The 14,933-nt window shown below is 45.2% G+C and overlaps 1 protein-coding gene across 6 annotated transcripts in view; it reads left to right on the top strand.

Moving 5' to 3' along the window:
• The window catches only part of Pik3r3 (phosphoinositide-3-kinase regulatory subunit 3), a 102,963-nt gene that overhangs the window by 18,823 nt on the left and 69,207 nt on the right, over positions 1-14,933 (top strand). Inside the window, exon 1 of one of the 6 annotated variants that reach the window (XM_069987336.1) lies at positions 13,340-13,360. The exons of 2 other annotated variants lie outside the window; for them this stretch is intronic. The gene's annotated coding sequence lies outside the window, so the exon portion shown is untranslated. Of the gene's footprint in view, positions 1-13,339; positions 13,361-14,416; positions 14,436-14,489; positions 14,568-14,933 lie in introns of those variants that run through there. 3 more of the 6 variants (XM_069987337.1, XM_069987338.1, XM_069987335.1) reach the window with 3 other exon arrangements.

Below are 14,933 nucleotides of genomic sequence, written 5' to 3' on the forward strand. Positions count from 1 at the left end.
AATGCTATGCCTCCATCAGAAAGAATGACATTGTCCCATTTGTTAGGAAATGGAAAGACCTGGAAAAATTATATTAAGTGAAGTAAGCCAGGCCCAAAGAAACATAGGTCCCATGGTTTCCCTTACTTGCAATAACTAGTATAAGTCTAGGACAAGCAGAAAAGGTCAAAAGCTATGTACGTATGCCCATATAAAATAAGTGAAATGAACCCCAAGATAGATTTGTTCTTTCTTGCTATTGTTTTTTAACATATTTAAAATGTACTATGATTTTTTTGTTTCTTTTGTATGTTCTTCCCCCACAGTATAACCCCTGTTTTCACTGTATTTGACGTTGGTGCTCTGAATTTTGTATATACATTTTTTCTGATTTGGGGAGGGGAAGGGAAATAACAAAATGCTTAAATAAGGATACAGGTTGACCCATTGTAACAATGAGATGTACAAGACAATATGTTGAAAATGAACTTTACAACTTGGGGGGGGGAGGGAAGGGATGGTAGGGGAAAAACAAAGGAGGTACCAATGCTTGACAGGAAATGTACTCATTACCTTATGTAACTGTAACCCCTCTGTTTTTTTTTGGGGGGGGGTCCGGTCATGGGGCCTGAATTCTGGGCCTGGGCGCTGTCCCTCAGCTCTTCAGCTCAAGGCTAGCGCTCTACCACTTGAGCCACAGCACCACTTCCGGCTTTTTTCTTTTTGCTTATGTGGTGCTGAGGAATCGAACCCAGGGCCTCAGGCATGCAAGGCAAGCGCTCTACCACTGAGCCACCTTCCCAGCCCACTGTAACCCCTCTGTACAGTATTTCTACAATAAAAACATATATAAAAGAAATCTATGAGTCAATGTCGCTTATAATAGTATAACTATATAGGCATTTAAAGTTTGGTATTTTAAAATTTGCTTTTGGGCTGGAAAGGTGGCTCAGTGGTAGAGTGCATACATGAGGCCCTGGGTTCGATTTGTCAGCACCACATAAGCAGAAAAAGCTGGAAGTGGTGCTGTGGCTCAAGTGGTAGAGTGATAGCTTTGAGCTGAAGAGCTGAGGGACAGTGCCCAGGCCCAGAGTTCAGACCCCATGACCGACAAAAATAAAATAAAATAAAATTTGCTTTTTATTCACGTAAATTTTTGTGGATAAATAATATCTTTTCTTTTTTGTGTGTGTCAGTCTTGGGGCTTAACTCAAAAGAGTGGGTATGAGGGCTGGGAAGGTGGCTCAGTGGTAGAGAGCTTGCCTTGCATGCTTGAGACCCTGGGTTCGATTCCTCAGCACCACATAAGCAGAAGAAAAAAAGCCGGAAGTGGCGCTGTGGCTCAAGTGGTAGAGCACTAGCCTTGAGCTGAAGAGCTGAGGGACAGCGCCCAGGCCCAGAGTTCAGGCCCCATGACCGGACCCCAAAAAAACAAAAAAACAAAAAAAACCCCAAAAGAGTGGGTATGACCTTTTTTGCACAAGATTAGCACTCTACCACTTGAGCCACAGCTCCACTTTTTGGCTTTTTGGTGGTTAAGTTGGAGTTTCATGGACTTTCCTGCATAAGCAGGCTTTGAACCATGATCCTCAGAACTTAGCCTCCTGAATAGCTAGATTACAGGCCAGGATTGGGGCTGGGAACGTGGCTCAGTGGTAGAGCGCATGAGGATCTGGGTTCGATTCCTCAGCACCACATAAGCAAAAAGAAAAAAAGCCAGAAGTGGCACTGTGGCTCAAGTGGTAGAGTGCTAGCCTTGAGCTGAAGAGCCGAGGGACAGTGCCCAGGCCCAGAGTTCAGGCCCCATAACCAACCAAAAAAATAAAAATAAAAATAAAATTTACTGAGGCAGAAACTCATGAAAAAAACCTGTCTCCTTGCTTCCTAGGATCATTCAGGAAGGGAAGTCGAGGATTCAAAATACTGAGCATGGTCTAGAAAAGAGAGGTGAGGGGTTTGGGGGTCAGTAAGTTCCTTTGGCTCCATGGATTTCTCATCTTAAGAAGGTGGGCTCAGCAAGACTAGGTCTGGTGTTTTAGAAGGCAGAAGAGGATGCCGTCCAGAGGCCAGATCTGGTGATTAGCTTTCAGCTGGAAGAAAGACATGCTTCCTCAGGGGAGAAGGAAAGGAAGCAAGGGTAGGTACAGGTTTATAGGCTCTGAAGAGACAGAAAGGGTGCTGTGTCTGTTGGTCTCTGTGAAGTAAGCAGAGAGGTCGTGTGGACTGCCCTGAAGGTGGAAGGTAAGGATCTGAGAGAAGTGGAGAAGGTTTGGAATGCCAGAAGAAGCTAAGCCAGGGTGAGCCAAGGGAATTTCAGTTATGGTCAGAGACCAGCCCAGAGCTAAACTGGTTTTTTCTTTAACTAAGCCCAGCTGTCTGGGTGTAAGGCAGGAGATTATTGTTTGGGGATCCAATATGGCTTTGGCAAGGTGAATATTTTGGAAGGATGGGGGGGGGGAGGGGAAGGGGGGAGGGAGGGGGGGAAAGAGATTTTTTTTTGTCAGTCCTGGGGGCTGAACTCTGGGCCTGGGCGCTGTCCCTCAGCTCTTCAGCTGAAGGCTGAAGGCACCACTTCCAGCTTTTTTCTGCTTATGTGGTGCTGAGGAATCGAACCCAGAGCCTCATGCATGCGAGGCCAGCGCTATACCACTGAGCTAATTTCCCAGCCCCGAGATTTTTTTTTTTCTCTTTAAGAAAACTCGGGGGGTGGGGTGGGCTGGGAAGGTGGCTCAGTGGTAGAGCGCTTGCCTTGCATGCTCAAGACCCTGGGTTCGATTCCTCAGCACCATATAAGCAAAAAGAAAAAAGCCAGAAGTGGCGCTGTGGCTCAAGTGGTAGAGCACTAGCCTTGAGCTGAAGAGCTGAGGGACAGTGCCCAGGCCCAGAGTTCAGGCCCCACGACCGGACCCAAAAAAAAAAAAAAAGAAAAAAGCCGGAAGTGGTGCTGTGGCTCACGTGGTAGAGTGCTAGCGTTAAGCTGAAGAGCTGAGGGACAGCGCCCAGGCCCAGAGTTCAGGCCCTACGACTGGACCCAAAAATAAAATAAAATAAATAAAAAAATAAATAAATTAGCCGGGCACCAGTGGCTCATGCCTATAATCCTTGCTACTCAGGAGGCTGAGATCTGAGGATCTCTGTTCAAAGCCAGCCCCGGCAGAAAAGTCCGTGAGACTCTTATCTCCAATTAACCACCAGGAAACCAGAAGCGGCACTGTGGCTCAAATGGTAGAATGCTTGCCTTGAGCTGAGGAGCTCAGGGACGATGCTCAGGCCCAGACTTCAAGCCCCATGATTGACCAAAATAAATAAATTATAAGGAGCACACTACTTTTGTAGGGCTACTGCATAATTTTGGAGGGTAGAATTCCATAGTCAAGATGTTGGTGGCTAGGAATGTGAGTTAGTGCTAGAGTGTTTGCCTACCATTCATGAAGCCCTAGGTTCGATTCCTTAGTACCACATAAACAGAAAAAAACAGAAGTGGAGCTGTGGCTCAAGTGGTAGAGTGCTAGCCTTGAGTAAAAGCAGCTCAGGGACAGTTCCTAGACAGAGGATTCAAGCCCCAGGACTGGCACACACACACACACAAAATTCTGGCAGGATTGGTTCTAGAGACTTCTGTTACCTTCTGGTGATTACACATAATTCTTGAGACTCCTTGGCTTAGAGATGCACTTTCCCCCAATCTCTGTCATTGTCTCCAAAGTGCTTTCTGTGTCTGTGTTTTTAATCTCCCTCTACATTTCTCAAATGATACCTGTTCATCTACAGCCTACCTTAAGTCCAAAAAGGCCTCATTTTAAGATAATTATATCTTCCAAGGCCCTTTTCCTAAACTTAAGCTTACATTCAAAGCTCCTAATACTTGAAGCTAGGTGCTGGTAGCTCATGTCTCCTAGCTACTCAGGAAGCTGAGATCTGAGGATCAAGGTTTGAAACTAGCAGAAAAGTTCAAGAGAAATGAACTTTACATAAAACAGAAACAGAAAAGGCAGAAACAGAAAAAGGCAGAAGTAGCCGGGCGCTGGTGGCTCACGCCTGTAATCCTAGCTACTCAGGAGGCTGAGATCTGAGGATCGCAGTTCAAAGCCAGCCCGGGCAGGAGAGACCGTGAGACTCCTATCTCCAATAAACCACCAGAAAACCGGAAGTGGCGCTGTAGCTCAAGTGGTAGAGCACTCGCCTTGAGCTGAAGAGCTGAGGGACAGCGCCCAGGCCCAGAGTTCAAGCCCCATGACCGACAAAAAAAAAAAAAAAAAAAAAAAAAAAAAAAGAAAAAGGCAGAAGTGGAAGTGGTGCTGTGGCTCAAGCAGTAGAGTGCTAGCCTTGAACACAAAGAAGCTCAGGGACAGTGTGCAGGCCCTGAGTTCAAGCCCCAGAACTGGAAAAAAAAAAAAAAGAATACTGGACTCCATTCCTCCTTTGTCTTGCTAAAGAAGATAGGATCTGGGGCTAGGAAGGTGGCTCAGTGGTAAAGTGCTTGCCTTGCACGCATGAGACCCTGGGTTTGATTCCTCAACACTACGTAAGCAGAAAAAGCCGGAAGTGCTGCTATGGCTCAAGTGGTAGAGAACTAGCCTTGAGCTGAATTGTTCAGGGACAGTGCCCAGGCCCAGGCCCCACAACCAACAACAACAAAAAAAAGAGACAAGATCTGGCAGGTAAGTTTGAGTTGTGGTTAGGGAACATAGCCAGAACACAAGAACAAAATCATGTTAAGATTTAGCCATCCAGCAGGTCAGGAAGAAGCTGGGAGTCAGGCTTAAGGAAAGAAGAGGACTAACAAAGGATGGTATCTTGTCCTGATCTTAGGGTCTTAGGGAGAGTTCGTTTGAAGGTGTAGGGTCAGTGAAACTGTTATTGCTGTTCACTTAAGGCAAACTCAGCCAAAATGGTGTCTTCTGAGTGCTTATAACAACATCTGGCCCATGAATGGAACTTAGTTGAACTGAATGAAAAGAGTTATCAATTTCAGCTCTTCTCCCCTCATCATTAACGCTTAAAAAGTCCACTTTAAGAGTCTGGAAAGGTGGCTCAGTGGTGGAGTGTTTACCTCACATGCATGAAGCCCTGGGTTCTATTCCTTAGTACCACATAAGCAGAAAAAGCTGGAAGTGGTGCTGTGGCTCAAGTGAGTGCTAGCTAGAGCTAAATTGTTCAGGGACAGTGCCCAGGCCCAGAATTCAAGCTCCATGACCAACCAAAAAAAAAAAAAAGTCCACTTTAAGTTGAAAAATCATATTTCATATTTGATAGAAGTGATGACTAATTAAATTTGTTCACAATATGCAAATATATACTTTTGCATATTTAAATTTTGCCAGATTTCTTAATTAAATATAGGCTAACTAGTTTTTTTTTTGTGGTGGTGTTTGTTTTTTAAGGTATTAGAGTTTTGAACTTGAAGCTCCTTGCTTATTGTTAAGCAAATGCTCTCCTACGTAAACCATGCTTCCAATGCCTCCTACTTTAAAAAAAAAATTTCTTTATTGAGATTAAATAATTACATAAATTTCACAGTATTGTGGCATAGTGATACTTAGCTAAAGTCACTAACACATTTTAACCTTCACAATGCAAATTATCTTGATCTACAAAGCTTATGAATTCTACAGACTTTAACAATAAAACTATTTCTTCAAAATCAGGTGATCTTTTTTTTTTTTTTTTTTGGGTCCGGTCATGGGGCCTGAACTCTGGGCCTGGGCACTATCCCTCAGCTCTTCAGCTCAAGGCTAGCGCTCTACCACTTGAACCACAGCACCACTTCCGGCTTTTTTCTTTTTTCTTATGTGATGCTGAGGAATCGAACCCAGGGCCTCAGGCATGCAAGGCAAGCGTTCTACCACTGAGCCACCTCCCAGCCCCTAAAATCGGGTGATCTGTACATTTCTTTCCTTTTGCAGTGTGTCAGCTGTTTGCTCTCTCTCATTCGTCCCTCCCACCACCACCCTTGAGTTGCTTAGTTGATCGCTTTCATCAATGTCCAGTGCAGCTGATGAGCCTCTCTGCTGTATTTTTTTCACCTGTTTTCCTCTAGTTCTGTGCCCTCCTCCTAGCTTCCCTCAGTTGTGCATGTGTATACACATATTGGGTCAAGAACATAGAGTCATCTAGAAACTATATGACAAATTAAGAAGAAGTCCTTTGTTTCTTGGGTCCTGTTTACTTTGTCACATCTTGTTGCGTTTTGAAACTAACACCCACATATCAGGGAGACCATGTGCCATTTGTCTCTCTGATCTTGGCTTCTCTCTCTCAGCATGATTTGTTCTAGTTCCATCCATTCCCTGCAAATGCCTTTATTTTGTCCTTTCTAATGGCCGTGTAATTGTATATAGGTACCACGATTTTTGGATCCATTCATTTGTGGTGGGGCATCTGGGTTGTTTCTGTATTTTGGCTATTGTGAACAGTGCCAATACCTCCTACTTTTCTGAAAGAGAGTTTCACTATATAGTCCAAGCTGTCCTTGAACTCACAATCCTGCCTAAGCCACCTCAGTGCTAGGATTACAAGTGATTACCATCATGCCTGGCTCAGTTTATTGCTATTGAACATATACTCCTAGTAGCCTTACATTTATTTACTTCCTAGGGCTTGAACTCAGGGCACTGTCCTGGAGCTTCTTTTACTTAAGGCTAGCACTCTACCACCTGAGCCATAGTGCCATTTCCAGTTTTTTCCGCTTATGTGGTACTGAGGAATTGAACTCAGGGTTTCAGGAATGCTAGCTAAGCACCCTACCATTAAGCCACATTCTAGCCTTCACCTCAACTTTAAAAATGACATAATTACCTGGGGTGCCAGTGGCTCATGCTTATAATCCTAGCTACTCAGGAGGCTGAGATCTGAGGATCACAGTTCAAAGCCAGCTCAGATAGGAAAGTCCATGAGACTCTTATCTCCAATTAACCACCAGAAAACCGGAAGTGGCTCTGTAGCTCAAGTGGTAGAGAGCTCGCCTTGAGCTGAAGAGCTGAGGGACAGTGCTCAGGCCCAGTTCAAGCCCCATGACCAACAACAACAAAAAATAATTTCACACATTAGCCCTGAAAGGGGAGAAACAGGATTCTGAATGAAGTTTGGGAAATATAGTGATGTTTATTGAGTGTCTGTTTTGCAAAAAAAGGCTAAAGATGGATAAAAGACAAGTTTATCTCTATCCTTGAAAAGAATCACCGAGTATTATCACTTTTCTGTTGAATGTTAGCTCTAAAGAGCTAAGGCTTTTCTATTACATGCTTTTTTTTTTTTTTCCTTAAATGGTGGTCTTTCAATCCTACAAGCTACAGCATTTCCCCAGATCTCAAGGCTGATGCCTCTGCAGAGGTGTCTGGAGAGTCTAAGGCAGGAGGACTTAATATATGTACATATATATATATATATATATATATATATATGTATATATAACACTTCTAAATCATATTTGAGGTTTTATTAATTGCAAAGAAAGTCATTACTTTTTTCATTTCCCAACCATAATTGTTCACTCAGAGAACTGGACTAATTTTTATCTTTTAACATTGAAACATACAAAATAGATTTTAGATTTGAGAGCTTTGGAACTATGGAGTGATTATTCTAGAAAGGAACATAAACTTCAAATTGCTCAGAACTATTGAAATAATGACCACAGGAAATAAGCATAATTTAGAGCCCTATATGGTGTTACATTTCAGAAATGAGCCAGACAGAAAAAAATGAAACCAGTTCCTCTTGTAGCTGCTGAGTTTTTCCTGAATTTCCTACCAACTGCTTGGAATTTTGCAAACAATTCACAGCTGATAAAATACAAGGGCAGTGGAACTGAGTTTCTGTGCTGAAGACCCTAAAGACAGCAGCAAGAGGGAAGGTCACTGTCTGCCCCTTCTGGTTCCTGTAACCAAAGAACTGTACAGTTGTGTGTGTGTGTGTGTGTGTGTGTGTGTGTGTGTGTGTGTGTGTGTGTGTTCTTTTTGTCCTTTTAAATAAACTGAGTCAGCTGAGGATCTACAGAAGGGATTACTAGAGTAATCTGAATTTAGATTGCCCCAACAGCCTTCCTGGGAAGTATAACCTTTACTTATTCATTCAAAGCATATTCACCGGGCCATTCACTGTGTGCCAGGTCCTATGCTGGGCAAACTCTACCCATGAGGAACTTTGAGTGGTGTGAGAAATAGACCTAGCAATAGACATGTAGATGCACAGGGCTGTGCAGAGACCAGCAGAGGCGTGGTATGAGCTCATTCTGAGATCCTACGTAGAGAAATAGTAGCTTGTCACTTTAAATTGTAGTGTGTTGTGTAGAGGAGAAATTTCCCACTGTTTTGAGAACCATAAGTGTGTCAGTACAGCTAGTTCCCAGGCATGACAAGGGAAAACCTCAAGAAGAGACTAGAGAGGTAGACAAAGCCCTGAATACCAGGCTGGGAGACTTAATCCTTATCCTTAGGAAAGGAATGGCATGTTCAGATTATTTTTTCCAATCCTGGCAATGAACCTAGGATTTTGCACGTTAGGCAAGCACTTTACCATTAAGAATATATATATATATATATATATATATATATATATATATATATATATATAAAAATATATATATATATATATTTATTTATTTATTTATTTATTTCCTTCCTTCCTTCCTTTCCCTCCCTCCTTCCCTCTCTCTCTCTCTCTTTCCGTACAGCCATGACCTGGAGAAAGCAAGGCAGGATTAGGCCATGTGAATGAAGGGGAGAGAGCAACTGTGTAGTGTCATAGGATAGTTAGTGAACCTGCAGTGAAGACCTGGGGCTCTAGTCTTGGCTCTGTTACTAAGGAACTGCGTGACTTTGAACAAGTCCCGGCATTGCTTTGGGTCTCAGTTTCCTCATCTGTAAAATTAGAATAAAAATACAATCCTCCTCTTCAGGGTTATAGAGATTAAATGAGGTAAAAGAACTCACCAGCTGCTTACCCTGTTTGTGCCCTTTCTTCGTGAAACAGCCTGGACTATTGTTTGGATTTCATTTGCTCTCCTTGTGAGAGCCAAGCTGAAATCTGTTGCCTTGTTGGAAGGGAAGTTTGTGGCAGGTGGCCCCTGTGTGGCTAGGACAGACATCAAAAGAGGGCAGCATGTCAAGGAGAACTGCTTTTGTGACCCCCCCTAAAACTGGAGGACCCAAAGTGGGGAGAATGAAGCAGAACAGGTCCACATCATGTGCTGATGTGGAAGGCTTCTTTTAAAAAACCCCTAAATAATGCCCTCTGGCCCCAGGAATTTAGCAGCACCTGCAAATGCCTTATATGAAGCCCTCTCATTCTACCTCAGTGCCTTGGATTAATATTATTAACTGTATCATAAGTATGGGAGGTTCTCTTATGTGTATGTATATGTGACAGGACTGGGGCTTGAACTCAGGGACTTGTGTTCTCCCTTGGCATTTTTGCTCAAGGCTGGCAGTCTACCACTTGCTCCACATATCCACTTCTGGATTTCTTGCTGGTTAATTAGAAATAAAGAGTCTCATGGACTTTTCTTCCCAGGCTGACTTTGAACAGTGATTGCAGACTCCTGAGTAGCTAGAATTATAAGTAGGAGCAATATGTGCTTGGCTTTAGTATTTGAGTCTTAAGAAAGATGATAGGGGCTGATGGCTCATGCCTATAATCCTAGCCACTCGGGAGGCTGAGATCTGAGGATCACATTTCAAAACCAGCCCGGGCAGGAAAGTCCATGAGACTCTAATCTCCAATAACCACTTGAAATCCAGAAGTGGCATTCTGGCTCAATTGGTAGAATACTAGCCTTGAGCTGAAGAGCTGAGGGACAGTGCCTAGGCCCAGAGTTCAAGCCCCATGACCTACAAAAAAAAAAAAAAAGAAAGAAAGATGATAGGAAGGAAAATATAATGCCAAATATAATGAATGTTGTTCAGGAAAACAATGTTTTTTTTTAGGCAGTTATCTTAAGAAATGAATCTCACGGGGTTGGGAAGGTGGCTCAGTGGTAGAGCGCTTGCCTTGCATGCATGAGGCCCTGGGTTCAATTCCTCAGCACCACATAAGCAAAAGAAAAAAAGCCGAAAGTGGCACTGTGGTTCAAGTGGTAGAGCGTTAACCTTGAGTTGAAGAGCTGAGGGACAGCGCCCAGGCCCAGAGTTCAGGCCCCACGACCGGACCCCCCCCCCAAAAAAAAGAAAAAAAAGGAATGAATCTCACGTCCTAAGTAAAATGTCTTAGCAGAAGATGCACTAACAGCCTTTTTATACTATAAAGGCAGATTTTTCCATCAAACATAGTCTGAGGTTGCCTGGTATCTGCAAAAGATAATTTGTAGCTTTCTGGGATCCCATTTATTAAGTGAATTTATTTAGCTATGTTGACAAGTGGTCAATGGAAGATAATGAGAGGAGAAAAAGGGTATTGGAGCCAGTAGAATTCCTCCCCAAAGGTTAAAGTCAGTCCTGATGTTAAAACTAGAGACCTCAGAGAAAAGAGTATGTTTCCATTTTGCAAGCTTTTAAAAAAATATTGTGTGCTCAGATGGCACCTTTAATCACGAAGAACTTTTGGATGAGTTCCAGGCTGATTCTGCTGGCACAGAGAACTCTGAGATCATACCCTATATTCAGAGCACAGAAGACATATTGCATCCATCTCTGAAATAAAGAGGGGGAAATGGAGCATATTCAAACAGTTTCATAATAAAACCATACCTGAGTTTAAAAAAAGGCTATCTTATCTATTTGGAATTATAGAAAGGTACTACTCTAAATACTTAAATGACATTTTTTTTCATTCTCAATGTTATACAATAAGCTAAGTTACTTGCATAAATCCAAAGGCAATCTCCTATTTCACAGATATATAAATGAAGGCAGACAATTGTGTGATTTACCTAAGGCCAATTTAAATTAAAAAAAAAAAAAAAAAAAGGAGAGACACAAAGAAAAATAAGCACCTCTCAAAGTAGAAGGTTTTGACCCAGAAGTTTGAGCTGAATTTAATCCACACACAGGGAAATGGCTCAGGACACCAGAGCTGATATTTTCCTCCTTTGCTAAAGAGCCTGAAGCACCTTGATGACAAGTGATCAGAGCCTTACTTTTGTTCCTTTTTTTTTTGTGGTCATGGGCCTTGAACTCTGGGCTTGGGTGCTGACCCTAAACATTTAAGCTCAAGGTGAGCGGTCTACCACTTGAACCACAGTGCCACTTCCCTTTTTCTAGTGGTTTATTGGAGGTAAGAATCTCAGACTTTCCTGTCCTCGCTGGTTTTGAACAGTGATCCTCAGATCTCAGCCTCCTGAGTAGATAGGATTACAGGCATGAGCCACAGGCGCCCGGCTTGCTTTAGTTTCTTTTTTGTTGGCCATGGGGCCTGGGCACTGTCCCTCAGCTCTTCTACCACTTGAGCCTCAGCTCCACTTCCAGGTTTTTCTGCTTACGTGGTACTAAGGAATTGAACCCAGGGCCTCATGCATGCAAGGCAAACACTCTACCACTGAGCCACCTTTAGTTTCTTAACCAAAAGTAAGACCAGCATCATCCGACAGGTACTTTCCACATGGCAGGGCATGGATTCAAGCCTATCTGAAGGAAGTGTGTGTTCCCTTGACTCATCATGGCCTTTGGCATCACTGTTATTCTTTGGAGGTTTCCTATTTAAAGACCTATGTAAGTTGGAGAATTAGGTCATACAATTTTTAGGTGGCAAGGTTAAACTATCGTTTTATTCCACGTGTCAATCTTTTTTGTAGTTGTTGTTGGTTGTGGGGCCTGAATTCTGGGCCTGGGCACTGTCCCTCAGCTCTTTGGCTGAAGGCTAGCACTCTACCACTTGAGCCACAGTGCCACTTCTGGCTTTTTCTGCTTATGTGGTGCTGAGGAATCGAACCCAGGGCCTTATGCATGCAAAGCAAGCACTCTACCACTGAGCCAACTTCCCAGCCCCGCATGTGTCAGTCTTGAGCATTTGATTATATCTTGTATTTTCTTTTCCTTTTTTTTTTTTTTTTTTTTGGTTGCGGGGCTTGAACTCGGCGCTGTCCCTCAGCTCTTCAGCTCAAGGCAAGCGCTCTACTTGAGCCACAGTGTCACTTCCAGTTTTCTGGTGGTTAATGGGAGATAAGAGTTTCACACTTTTCCTGCCTAGGCTGGCTTTGAATTATGATCCTCAGATCTCAGCCTCCTGAGTAGCTAGGATTATAGGTGTGAGCCATGGGTGCCCAGCTTACTGTGTTACTTTCTCATTCCATTTCCTAAACTCTTAGGTGTGGAAAAGGCCTGGGTATAAAAGACTCTATATTAAAAATTGAAACCCCACTAGTAACTGATATAATCTAGGCAAAAGCTGCTGTAGAAATATGAAAGCCATTATCTCTCCTGCACTTTGTCTATTCACCCTCATTTTGTTTGGGAATGTACAGGGACACCAGTGAATAAAAATAAAACAACCTGCTATTGAATGATTGTTCTGCCTTTTGAGTTATCAACTGTGAGTTATTCTGGCTCCCAGATAGGATGAATTAAAGACTGCTGAGAAGCCAGACACAAATTAGAGTTGACTTTCTAGGACCTTCTACCTGAACAGTTCAGGAGACTAAAATTAATGAGCCCAGTCCCAAGTTGATCTAGGTTTTGAATTGTATTTGTACTTCAGAAATGTAAGAAAGCATTTCCAGGTAAAATCTTTTCTTTTTTCTTTCCTAGCTCAATCTTGTTCATCCATATTTTTTTTCCACTTCTTTTTATCCCGTTTGCCTACATTTTAACGGTTCCCAGGAATGGTCTTAAGTCCACTACCTTTAAGGAAGGCAGATCCACCATAGGAGGTAGAGAATGAGACGTGGCCACTCTTCCAGAGGCAAATCAATTAGCAGAGCTGCTCAGGGTAGGTTTTGCTAGGGCTTAAATCAGGTTGTCAACTCAAACACAATGGGCTTTGTTACTCCTGTATAAAGAGGAAATGGAGTAATTTTTGGCCTCCTCAGATTGTATTGTAGGACAGGATAACAATTCCAGGCACAAATCTGCTTTTCACTATTTAATGTTTCCCTGCAAGTTAATTAGATGTTTCTGAAATGCATGGAAATAGTTCATATTTTCATCCAGAAGCAGGTGGTACAGGCTTTAAGTCTGGGGTGGGGGAAGGACTGAGTGTGTGAGAAAGGGGGTTTGTCAGGAAAATAATTAGAGCCCTTTTAGCGATTCCAACACCTGGGGTTTATCTCAGAAATGACACCCGCACTGTAATTCCAAGACTTTTTTGGGGGGAGGGGAGGGGGGAGTTGAGTACTGAAATCAAGGGGCTGGCTGAATGAGGGGACTGACCTCAGGGTTCAGAAGTCCCAGGGTGGGAAGGAGAAGGCCGCCTTAAGAAATGCTTCAAAACTGCTCAAGGGCAGATGCAGGTGGGGCTCAGGTAGTGGCTGGAAAGGTAGGTGTGTGTGTGTGTGTGTGTGTGTGTGTGTGTGTGTGTGTGTGTGTGTGTGTGTGTGTGTGTGTGTGTGTGTGTGTGTGTGTGTGTGTGTGTGTGTGTGTGTGTGTGTGTGTGTGTGTGTGTGTGTGTCGAGCGGGCACGGGGCTTCACAGGGAAGGAACTGTCCTGCAGGTGGGTTTGGCGACCTTTGCTGTGTGTGTGTGTGTGTGTGTGTGTGTGTGTCGAGCGGGCACGGGGCTTCACAGGGAAGGAACTGTCCTGCAGGTGGGTTTGGCGACCTTTGCTGTATTTAATAACTTACAGCGGGGTGGGGAGGGAGGAGGGGGAGAGCAGTCTCAGCCCCGTGAGGAGGGGGGCGGGAAGGGACTCTGCCTGGATACCACGTAAGGACGAGAGAGCTCCGCCAAGTGACAGCACGACCCCCCCGCCATTTCCCTCTTCCCTCCCCTCCCCCGCGGCCAGTCTCCGGGCAGCGACGTCTTCTCGTCCCCCCCCCCCCCCACCTCCCGCTTGTTCCCCCCCCCCCCCGCTGCCCTCACTCCATTGGGCAGAGAGAGCCTCAGCGGGAACCTCGCCGGTCTCCGGGCAGCTGGACTCCACGAGTGTTCGCCCAGCCTGTCACTAACCGCCGTTTGCGCTTTCTTTCATTTCTTTTTCTTTCTTTCTTTCTTTTTTTCCTCCTTCCTCCTCTTCTTTTCTTTCCCTCTTCTGCCTTTGTCCCGCTTAGTAACTAGGTTCTGACCAATCGCCGGCTCACCGGCCGGCACCGGCTGTCTCCTGATTGGCTCGCGAGGGGCGCGCAGCCGTCTCCCGCTCCTCCGGTGGAGCAAGGCAGACAAAAGACGCAGGCTCCCGGCTCCGGCAACCGGGAGCAGCCAATCACCAACAGCTTGCCTCCCCCCGCCACCCCCCCCCCCCGCCTCCACTCCCTCCACCCCCTCTCTTTCTCCTCAATCCTCCCCCCCCCCCCCCCCAGCTTGGCTCACCAGCTCCAGGCACTGACTCCTGGCGAGCAGCCAGCGCCCGGACTGTACCATCCGGTTAAGGTTAGAAGGGGGAGAGGGAGAATGGCTGATGGAAGAAAGGAGCCGGGCAGAACGGTTGGGAGAGATAAAAGTCAAGGTGAAGGACGTCCTCTTCGTCGTGTTTGTGGACCCTGAGAATTCTCGTACACCGGGGTAGGATACAGCAGGAGGGACGGCGGTGATGCTGTCCCCCCCCCCCGCTCCGCACGGATGGGTGGCGCCCCAGCGGGGAGGCGTGGGGTGGGGTGTGTGGGGAGGAGGTCCCCTCCGCGCTGTTAAAATGGAACTCTAGTGGCTGGCGCGGGGCAGAGCGTGAGGGGCGCCGGTGCTGGTGGGCTGCTCTCCCCCGGCGGGAGCGCCCAGCCGAGCCCAGCTCCGGACTCCCCGTTTTCCGCGGGACGCCCCGTTTCGAGGCCGCGGCAGCTTGGTTTCCGAGCCCCACGGGAGCAGCTACGAGTCCCAGCCCCTGAGGGAATCTCTCAGCACACCAGTGGGACCCCGAAACTTGAACGCAATTCC

Source organism: Dipodomys merriami, unplaced genomic scaffold (assembly GCF_024711535.1).
Source record: "Dipodomys merriami isolate MVZ:Mamm:240054 unplaced genomic scaffold, mDipMer1.0.p SCAF_34, whole genome shotgun sequence".
Classification (NCBI taxonomy): Eukaryota; Metazoa; Chordata; class Mammalia; order Rodentia; family Heteromyidae; genus Dipodomys; species Dipodomys merriami.